Raw genomic sequence first — 12,173 nt, forward strand, 5'->3', positions numbered from 1 at the left:
TAGTTAACTTGTTCATGTTTCGCTTCTCATCTGGGTTGCTGAGAACTGTTTGTCTTCCCACCGTGGGTGAATATCCATTGTCGAGCTCGGCTGCATCACGTGGTTGTGGACCACAAAACTCAAGCACTCTGGGTCTGCAATTATGAGGATGTATTCTGTTTCCCTGCAGCTGGCCCCTTGTCATTTCAAGTTTGTAATGTGCAGTTTATCTCTGGCCTTTGCTGTGAGCCCTGGCCTTCCGGCTTTGTGCAGCCTGGTTCTGCTTCCCTCGCCTTTTATCCGATGACTTGAGGCCTTCTGTGATTTTCATTAGACTTATACTACAATTTCTACATACTTCTATCATGCTATATGTCCAATAGGCTAGTTGTACTTGGTCCTACCAGACGCCTTATGTAATCCTGTAGTGCCATAGGGTTAGTTGCCATAAGCATCTGCAAGCTTGCTCTGCATCTCTTTGTTGCCTGGTGTTTAGCGTTTCTGCTCTTGGCTAATGAGATAAATAATAAAAGCTTTGACAGTATGTATATGTAACTGTCTTCTATCTACAGAACTGTGTAAGCATGTTCTTCATGTATACGAGTGTGTGTTTGTGTAAGCTGTGCATGGTTGCGAGTGTACTTCATGACTAACGCGGCTATGTCGTAGTATCAATAATGATGGCAGCACGGGGTTTTCTCTGCATTTAATCAATGTTGTCCATTATGGCATTTGGATCCATGACCACTGTCGAAGAACCTGTATCCATAAAGACATTTACTGGATAAGGTTGGAATGACTGTCTAAGAGAATATCTCTCTGCATACGTGTCAGTAATTTGTGCCCTTGTGGGTTGTCTGAATAATGAGTGACTTCATGCGGACTTGACTCTTCGGGCTGTCTTATTCATAGGGGTGAGAAGGGGCATTCCTGGGAACCTCTCTTCACTGGAAATTAAGGGGTTTGAAACCAGTGATATTTTTGCAATAAACAAATATTTTAGTGTTTTTTTTTATGAACACACACAGAATCAAATTCAGTAATCTATAGTGTTTAATCTATAGTGTTTTGCTTGCTATCTGCCTTGTTTTGTGTCATGCATAGTTCAAGATCAATTTTCCATGATCATTGCCTACAAACCTGCATACTGTGATGCTGGAAATGTATTGGCGGGACAGGGCCTCCCTGTCCTTGTCCTGTACTCCTTTTTCATGTGTGTTCTGTGTTTTCTGCGAAGGAGTCCATGTCAGTGCAGCTCTTCTACTTTTTGGTTGCGGTGAAAAGACCCTTGGGATACCCTTATGGCACCCATGGGCGGGGGTACAACCCTGGACCCCAGAGTATGTTTTTGGGCACCTGTGTGTGGCCCACAGAGCAGGGTATAGGCTGGAGCAGCTCCATGCTGAATTTGACAGGTGCTCTGTGTATCCTCCCTTTTGGGATACCGAAGCCCTGCCATAGGAATCAGTGGATTCCTGATAGGAGACAAGATGGCCCCTGTGTCTCCTGCTTTCTATTACGTCTTACCTTGTTGTCCTGAAGTCCCGGGAAGCCCTGACTCTGTCCCTTCCCCTGACTGGCTGTTCGGTGGAAGTTCCATATATGTAACTCTGGGGAAGTCCAGGCCAGACTTCGCAATGACTGTATGTTGTGGGTATGCCCTTGGGGTAGGATCTGGGTGAATGGAGTGTGTGACAAATACGCATTTCATGTTATGGTGTCTGGTATCTGTGTGTGTGACACAAAGAACAAGGCATCCCTGCCCAAAACTGACATGAATGCAGTGTGGTGTACTGAAAGGCTGGGTACTTGTCCCAATCCACATTCCATTTTGTGAGTGTCTGGATGGAGAAGAATGGCCTGAATACACTGTGAGCCTGATTGGCTGCCTGCCTGCATGAAGACCCATCTGAATGATTGGTTGCCTGAGTGTGACCCAGCAGAGTGAATGAAAGACCGAACAGTATATCTGGGGACCTCTCACTGATGGAAATCGTTCAGAAGCTGAAGTTGAAACTTCATGCTTACCCCTTAAGCCAGCTGGAAGAAGAAGGCTCTGCTGCTGCTTTCCTTCAATACATTCTAGAATCTGTCGTGTCTCCGAGCACTGATCCAAGAGAGGAGCTGGCTAGGAGAGCTCTTCCGGAGCAACGAGGGACCATCGTGCACCAGATAATCTTCACCAATGCTCCCTGGAAGTCAGTCCTCGAAAGGCTGCTGACCGGAGACGGGGACCGCTGAGGAATCTGAAGTGAAGCGCCAGGTCGTCGAGGCCATTGATGACCATCACTGTCGTCCGAGGTTCGGAAGAACGTTGTAACTTTGTCGACCAGAGCCGCAATGCTCCATTACCTAAGGCACTTTGAAATCAAGGACTCCCTTGCTCATCACTGTCGACCGCTTTTTCCCGCTGGACAAAAGTCGAGGTCGCTGATGAACCGAGGAGAATCCGCCGGTGGGTTTCCAGCCAACCGAAGTCCACTAAAACGCTGATGAAGATCTTAAAGCCAGCCATGGTCACGTCCTGATCGCCGGCACCAACTCTGATGACCCTACGTTCTTCATTGACTCTGCTTGGCGGGAACACACTCTCATCTCCGAGGTGCACCGCATGCCTCATCTTCCCAGGATGTCCACAAATGATCATTGGCGAACACCATGATGATCGAAGCTGTGCTCTCAACGACATTGTTCACCTTTCTTTGTGGAATCTCGACGACTCATGGCTCCTGCCTTAAAGGGAGTTCACTCAAGAAGGGATCCGTCGACGACCCGTCAAAGAAATCTGCTAAACCAGGTATATTGGGTTAGTGGAACATTGTTAGAAGGAACCAAGACTATTTTAAACATATATGGACTGGGCTTGTCAATATACTTTATTTACAGGGTGCCCAGGTGGGGGGGATCCTCATACAGAACCATGTCTAGTGTTAGGGACCCGGTATTATGCCATTTGTTTAACCCACTTGCTTTCCTCCCCATGTCTATTGTTGATTCACAGTACTATTTGATTTGTATGCCATTGAGACTGTCAGCAGTTGGTGCATTTTAATGGAATCAAGAGTTGACTGTGGTACCACATAGACATTGTACATTTACCATTTTAGTATTGCCAAAGCACAAAGTGTATTATTGATTGTGTATATATTCTGAACCTTATTCATATAAAGAACTGTGTTGTTACTAACATAGTGTGTGGACATTCCTTTGTTGAGGGCTAGTGGACTACACTGTACTTAAGAACCAGCCCGCATCACCTCCTGAGAGCTTAAGCCTTGATTGCTCATCCAACATTACCATTTAGAGAATCTTGGCTGGGGTGCTCTTTTCTTCTACTCTGCAATATAGAGGGCAGGAGTACAGATACCCCCCCAGTTTTTACACATACCTCACCTTTGTGTTGCCACTAACCATGTGCCTGCTTATTTGCCTCGCAGTGCTAACTATGTTTCCAACAAATGCTTGTCCCCATCTTGTAAACCTGTGTGCGCCCATAAAGAAATGCCTATGACCTCTCACCTTATTGAGTCAATTGTTGTCAATAATGGTTGTTCCTCTATCCAAACTGCAACCCTCAACCATGCTAATGATTGCCTGCCAGTTATCCTATTTCATGACCTAATCTTAGCGAATAAGTGTTTGCCAGACTCCCTATTATGCCAGAAAAGGCCTCTAGAAAATGTCTGCACTCATGTTCCAGCACAACAGATTTGAATTCATCATACATCTTTGATACTAATAATAATGTACCGACCTACCCTAACACTCCAGCTATTGCCTTGTTAACTTGCCTCTGCTCTGACACTAACACAGCTCGTAGGCCTAGTGTCTCGGCCCCATTGAAATATCTCCCCCCCTAAGCTTGCCCAAGTCACCTGCCTTAACCCTGTCTCTCCTAACGTTGAAGCTGACACGATAAAATGCTCTTGGACACCTAATGTGCCCATTGCAAAGCCCACCTCTTCACACATGCCAGATCTCCTCTATAATGCTGTTGCATTATCTAACAAATGCCTCTGAGCATGCCTAGATCATTTGGTAATCACCATAGAGGACTGGTCCCTCTCCAACCCACCGACATGAAGACTTCCTCCTCTGCCGATCTACTGCCCCTACATCCTGCTCACCACCCCCATCACATTTCAGGTCACAACCAAGCCCACCATCAAAGCCCCTACTTCCTCCTCCTCCAACATCCCCATACTCCTAGACCTCACTTCGCCTACACCATTCCTGCCCCCCCTCCACCACCACTCTCGCAACCAAGTAGCAGTCCATCCCTCACAACATAGAGAAACCCAACCTTGCCTAAATAATGATCGTTTAGTAAGACTCAGATCCAGAACAGCACACTTGCTACACGGACAGCTCACTCTCCATGCCTCCACTCACCTTATTGCAACAAAATTAGCAGCCCATTCTTAACAACAAATAGAATCCAAACCTTGCCAAAATAATGACCTTCGAGTAAGACTCAGATCCAGAACAGCACATCTGCTACACAGTCAGCTCACTCTCCATACATCCACTTACCTTATTGCAACACAACCATGCTCAGGTAACTCGCGGCTTGCAAGACTTTGAAATAGAACCAAACCCCATACTCACATCACCATTAAACTCGAACATCTGGGCACAATCATCATTCCTCCCTATATTACATGCGTCCTCGATATCCCAGAAATTACATCAGACCCACAAAAAAAACCAGTCTGAACAACCCAATACCTTAAAGGTGCCCTGTTGAATGTCCGCTCATTGGGAGCCCATGCCTTTGATATCCACAACCTTATACTTGAACGCCAACTTGACCTCCTCACCATCATGGAATCCTGGCTCCACAACGGCCCTAGCCATCTCCTCTCCTTGGGCATCCCTCCCAACTACAATACCCTCAGGGCTGAATGTCAAAATGCCATAGAAGGTGGAGTACCCCTCATTGCCAAATCTTCACAACTCAGAGCCTGCCCTATCCCCACCATGCCTGGGTATGAAATGCTCTTCATGAAACTACTAACCAACCCAAAGACCACCATTAACATACTCCTCATATACCGCAGCCCAACAACACCAGTCACCCTGACCTGGATATACCCCTACTGTTCAAACCTTTCCTTAAACCGACCACCAAATCCGCTATCCTATGCGACATTAACTTGGGCTTCAATGAATCAGCAGACACTAAAGCCACAGCCCCATCTCTTGCCCTGGAAGATAAGAGCTTCACCCAAAAAGTCGATAGCCCCATACATATCAAAGGCTGTTCACTTGACTGGATCCTCACATCCAATGTCTCTGCAGACATCACCGCTATAAATTAAATATCATGGTCAGACCACTTCTTAATCCTCTTCAACTTGTCACAAACAATCACCAAAACCAGCCGACTAGGCCTACCAGAACACCTTACTCCCATAGGCTGGTGCAACCCAAATTCAAATATTCGAAAGCAGGAGTGTCCAGCTTTCCAGTCATCGCAGCAAAACAGTTGAACTCCCTCCTGCATGCTCTTAGAGCTGAAGATTCTTTCCAGGCTTTCCGCATAGCCCTCAAAACATGGCTGGTCAACTAACTTGCCTATTATTTGTCTGTAACCTATTCCTATAATGTTTCCTTTGCCTTTGGGACCCATGTAACTGGTTCCTTAGTGCTCTGATGCCTGAATGTTTGTGTGCGCTATATCAATTAAATAAATAAATAAATAAACGTAGCTTCAGCCACACCTCTAACCACCCAGACTCCTAAACCTAGCCCCACACTTGTCAGAAGCACAAACAAACTGCTGCATGAGGTACTAAAGCCTAACTAGACAGCCACGCTGGACTCAAGCCCACCTTGCTCTACCCGAGCCCCTGTGATATTGCTAGCCGATATCACAACTGCCTACTTAGAACCATGGACAAAGAGGCCCCCAAAAGTGCCAAAACTCCCAAACCCCATCTAACAAAGAACACCTGTTCAACAAAGACCTTATCTCCTTGCGCAGGAACAAAAGAGCGCTGGAACACCTCCACAAGACAAGTCCTCCTCCAGCAGCAGCATTGCCTTTGCAAAGCAGCGCACACGTACAAAACAGAGAATCACCACCAAAGCCAATGCATTCAATGAATACATCATTAATGCTGGCTCCAATAACAAAGAACTCTTTGTCATCCTAAGAGAATTAGAGACACCTGTCCCTATTGCATCTCCCATCATCGCCGACAAAACTTGGTGCACCACCATACAAAATGCCCTAGCGCTCAAACTCTCCTCATTACAAGTCAAAATAAGTACCAAAAAAGCCAACCTCTCCTCCTAAACACCCACCTTCACCACATTCAACTCCCTACATAAGGTTGATACTGGCAGCACTACCCTATTCAAATTCAACACAGTCACTCAAGAGGAGGTGCTTACAGCCATACTCTCGCTAAAACCTTCCAACTGCAAAGGGGATGCTTGCCCAGCTCTCATGGTCAAACTCTGTGCCCCCACATTGGCCCCTCTTATAACGAGCTTTGTCAATGCCTTGTTTCTCAACAATGAAGTCCCACCCAATATCAAGTCAGCATGGATCACCCCACTAATAAGAAAAATCTACTCTTGACCAAGCCATCCCAAACAACTACCGGCCAATCACCACAGTACACTTTCTCCTCAAGATATTGGACCGCATGGCCTACACCCAAGTACATCAGTTCCTAGAGTTCAACCACTTCCTTCGAATGAGGCAATCAGGCTTCCGCTCTAAGCATAGTACAGAAACGGCCCTACTAGATCTCAAAAATCAAATGGGCCTCATCAGGGACTCAGGACACCTAGGCATACTCCTTCTTGACTTATCCACTGGATACGATCTGGTCGGCCACAACATATTATGTCAGCATCGTAGCCAACATTTCCACTTCTCTCCTGATGCTACTGCCTGGATACATTCTTTCCTCAGTGACCGGACCACCAGAGTATTCATTGATGAAGCTGCTACCGACCCTATCCCGGCACCACTATGAGTACCCCAGGGCTCTTGCCTCTCTCCCAAGCTTCTAGAATACTTACACTAAACCCCTCTTTGACTTATTGGACTCCTTGGGTGTCATTTACACCAACTTTTCCATTTCCAGCAACACCCAAATACTCATCCACATCTCAGGCAACCTCGCCCAAGACACCAACACAATAAACTCAGTCTATAATAACATTCAACATTGGATGGCTTCACACAATCTCTGCTGGAATGATGAGACAATTAAGCTACTTATTGTTGGCTCTCACATTAGTCTAAAGACCCTAAATCCATCCTTCTCCTCGATATGCATAGATGGCACCATTATCTCAGTCCCGAAACAGGTAAAAACCTTGGGAGTACACCTTGAGGCTGATCTCAACATGACAAAACACATAAATGCACTATCATCAACCACACAGGAGGATAGCTCGGGGGCAACTCGCTCGCCTTGGAAGCAAGACGACGCAGAGCAACACAGGTTCGACCCCGGTCCGCGCTTAGAAACCTCTGGGTATTAGGCGCTTTATAAACAACCAATTACAATTACCCCTTGACTCATCTCTCTGAGTAGGCAATAATTGACTCCTACTAACTGCCTCACTCTCGCCGTGATCTCATCCTTTCAAAATTTGATTACTGCAACGTGCTCCTCAAAGGCACCGCTGCCTCCAACCTAGCAAAATTACAACTACTACAGAATAAAGCACTATGTCATGTGCTGGGGCTCAAGCGGTCAGATTGCATCTCTGCCATCAAATGAGAGGCACACTGGCTGCCAGTAAGAGCACACATTGAGTTCAAAACTCTATCCATGGCACACAAATCCATCTACAAAAAAGCACCTACATACCTTAATGACATTCTCACTTGGAAACCTGCAGACAAGAGTCCTCAGATCCAACTCCAGTATCTCACTGGTCATCGAACGCTTTAGGAGAAAAAAAGATGGCTATTCAACAAGTATGAGTGATGTACCCCACTGATGTCTGTGACCTATGCTATACCGGCAACAAACACTGTATTATATGTGTAACCTATGCTACTACTGTAACAAACGCTGTTATACCCCAGTGTCTGGGTGTTATATACATGCCATAAATAAATAAATGAATACAAATAATAAGTGTTTAACTGATGCTTGAAGTTTTGTATGAACCTATTTGACAGACTTTTAAGAATATTCATAAAGGAGCTAGAGTAAGTGAGAATTTTACACTTGCTTGCTTAGCACAAAATTTAACTTTCATGAGAATCCATTCTCCAATGTGTTTTGTCCCATGCAAGGGGACGGGATCACATCTAGAAGACGTTCATTCAGTGAATCACACGGAGCCAGCTTCCTGTGGGCCATCCCTTTGTTCTCCCTTCTTGTAACTACCTTCCTCTTCATTTGCTCCTCCTTTTCCGCTCTTTTTTCCCCGTTTCCTTGGATTCCTTTCTTTCCCTTAAAGTGGTTCTCCCCTTAAGGGTGGACCAATCCTGTTTCACTCTACAACATCTCCCCCACCCCCACTTTACTGCCACTGTTGCCATTTATTTTATCTTCTTAAGGTCTGCGGTCTCCCAATTGTCTCTGTCGGTCCTATCTCTTCCACTCTCTGGGCCTCATTACGACCCTGGCGCTAAGTACCGGACATTACCGCCATGGCGTAATTAACGTTTACGCCATGGCCGGATGCCGTAAAGTGCGGCACATTCTGACCCATCGCGCACGAGCATTACGCCATGGCAGTAATGCAAAGAACGCAATGCCGTAAAAGACCCCAAAATGGCCCCTACCGGCATCGTACGCTGCGCATGGTGCACTACCGCCACCCATCATAGCGGTGACCGCAATTAGCGGTGACCGTAATTAGCGGTGACCGCAATTAAGCGGAAGCAGAAGTAGCGTCATCGCGGCAGAACGGGAAGGAGCACGGCGGCCATCTTTAAAAACACAATCCATTGCCATCCTCCCCAACCATACCAGATCCGACCCTGAAACCTTTCCAAACCCATCACCCACCCTATTACCCACCCAAAAATGCCGAAAGTTGTGAAGAAGGCATGCGACCGGCAGCGCCAGGACCGCTTTACACGTGAGGAGCTCACCATGCTTGCCGAGACACTGTAGGACAATGCTGCAGTAGTATTTTCCATGCAGAGGACCAGGCCGGCAATAGTCCAAAAGAAGGCCATATGGGCCTTGGTGGCACAGCGTGTCAGTGCGGTGGGGGCCGTACCCCGCACTGCACAGCAGTGCAGGAAGCGCTGGGACGATCTGAGGCTACGAGTCCGGAGCATACTCTCAGCAAACCGGAACCTGGGGACGGCAACCGGGGGTGGATCAGAATCCCCCATCAAGCTTCAGGCATGGGAAGAAATATGTGCCTCCACCATTGGGATGGAGAGCATCGAAGGAGTCGGAGGGATGGAGAGAGGAGTCCCGACATCTGGAGATGCAGGTAGGTGGCCAAATCAAGCCATGCTAAAAGCAACAAAGTTCAATCATGTGAAGTACCATGTTGACCCATAGTGCATATGCAACACATCGGCAGGAGAATGCCCACAGACACATCCGGAATACACCCTGCACACATGCAGCATGCACACCCTAACTGCTGGCACCCACATACCACCATGCAACTTCCACACAAAAGGCACAAAACCTGTATGCCCCTGCCGGAAATGTTCTGCATGTACCTACTGTTAAGATGTCACTCGTCACAATGCACGGCCAATGTCCGCAGACCCATCAATAACAGTATCCCACCTTTGCTCCACCACAGGCTCTGATTCAGACCTCCAAGATGAGGACACCACTGCCTCCAGAGCCACCAAGAGGGCCAGGACAACAGTGGCAAGGCCGCAAGCCTCCACCTCAGCCGTCCCTGGAAAAACACACCAGCAGCCGCAAACCCTGCCAGGGGAAGAGGCCAGGCCAGTGACAGCCACCACAACAGTCATCGGAGACGCAGCAGCAGCACCGCACACGTCAACAATTGTGCCCACCGAAGGGACAGGCTCCGCTGCGAGCAGCACCCTGGGGGAAATTGCTGCCATAGCAGCATCCTCAGACAGTGAGGCAGGGAGCATCGAGGACATCGATGATGGAAGCCCCACTGCCCACCCACATTCCACCCACAAATCCCTAAGCCCCCTGCAGGGGGATGCCACACAGGGGCATTCGGAGGCCGAGGATTGGCCAGCCACCCCATCCCCGCAGCCTGAGGCGAGCAGCCCAATGGACATGGCAATGCCACTGGGCATGAGCCAGCGCAACCAGCAGACCCTGCAAAAGATAGTCACCCGCCAGCAGCAGCTATCCACCCTCCTTAATGAACACGTAGCAGAGTGTGGGGGTGCAAGTGTTGCCATGGAGAGAAGTGCGGACCGAGTCACGGATGCCATTGAGTCCTCCACAAAGGACATCTGTACAGAGCTCGCTGCTGTGCGGCACGTCCTCACAGAACTAGTACAGGCCATTAGGGACACGCGTCCAATCGTGCAGCCAGGACCCTCCTCATCAACCAGCTCGGCACAGAGCAGCCCCATCCGCAGATCTGGGAGGAATCTGCGCAGCACGGGCAGGGGTGCCCCGGGGGTCAGGGGAGGGGACTGTCAGTAGTGGCAGGACAGTTGAGCAGGACTCCTTCACACACTGCTGCACAGACAGTACCACACCTTCATAGGGATTCCAGGGGGATGGTGGGAGGGTGGAGGGGGTGTGTTGGGATGTTCAGGGGGGAGGTGGGAGGGTGGAGGGGGTGTGTTGGGGTGTTCAGGGGGGAGGTGGGAGGGTGGTGGGGGTGTGTTGGGGTGTTCAGGGGGGAGGTGGGAGGGTGGAGGGGGTGTGTTGGGGTGTTCAGGGGGGAGGTGGGAGGGTGGAGGGGGTGTGTCATTCCTTTTTGAAATCACAATACACTTTTTCGTTTTGCACAAATCATATGTGTGGACATTGCTCATTGCGTATGTGTGCTTTATTGTTGAATAGTCCGCAGTGTGCATTTTCAAGACACACACATTGGCCCGAGTGCCCTCTCCATGTCACACGCACACAACGTGTGTGCTAGAAGCATTGGTCAATGAGATTCTGACGCATTTCACGCCCCTCCTGTGCATCGCTGCCTCCTTGAGGTGCTGCACCATCCCCACCCTCATCATCCTCATCGCCAGGTGGTTGCAGGTCTGCGTCAGGGGGCAGGGGCACATTTCGTCTGACGCACATATTGTGTAGCATGACACATGCCATCACAATCTTCGCAACCTTCTCATGGCGGTACAGGAGTGCCCCGCCAGACCTGCAGAGGCAGCGGAAACGTGCCTTCAGTAGGCCGAATGCCTGCTCAATCACCACACGGGTACGTGCATGGGCACGGTTGAAGTCCTCCTCATGCTGGTTCTGTGGGTTCCGGACTGGTGTAAGGAGCCACCTCTTCCGGGGATAGCCTGCATCACCTGTAAGTGGACAACAATGTATGTGTCAGGGATGAGAATGATTACTGAACATGACGTGACGCCATGCCTTGCATTAGACTGTTACTTTGCACCACTTTTAGTCGCACTAATGGATTCACACTATGCAACCGGTATATGTTCATGGCTCTCATGTACTGTTTTGCATGCCAAGTCACAATGAAGGGGTGACAAGTGCCTTGTGAGTGCACATCCACTGTGTCCGTTCAGGCCGTATTTCAGGTGACCTGGCACGTGTCCTGTGAGGTCAACGCTCACATGATTGCAACATTGATGTCTGGCACATTATGACCCCAGTGAACAATACTGATGTCAATGTGGACAGTTTGTGGGCCTTGCTGTCTGAGTTGTGGTCTATTGATGTTCCTGTCCGTCATGTGCCTCCTTTGTGCGCAGTTATGGGGGACAGGCCTATCAGTAGATGGTGTTTGGTGACGTGCATGTTGCTGCTATTCGTTTGAGTCAATGTTGTCACATTTTGTACAATACACTTGCAGATGGTTGTGTCATGGTTGGGACACACCTTCATTCCCATGTTAGGGCTGCTTAGGTCAGGCATCATGTATACAGTTGTCAGATGACGTAAGTGCTGCCTCAGGGTATGGTCTGGCTACTGCTAGCCGCAGCCAGGTGAAGTATGCATCACCCCCCCCCCTTTCTGCCAGGTGAAGTATGCATTGGTACGTCGATCACCTACCCACTTCGCATGTCGCTCCATGTAGCGTGGTATTGTGGAGTTCCTCAGGACCAT

Source organism: Ambystoma mexicanum, chromosome 10 (genome assembly GCF_040938575.1).
Source record: "Ambystoma mexicanum isolate Mex_15411 chromosome 10, UKY_AmexF1_1, whole genome shotgun sequence".
Lineage (NCBI taxonomy): Eukaryota > Metazoa > Chordata > Amphibia > Caudata > Ambystomatidae > Ambystoma > Ambystoma mexicanum.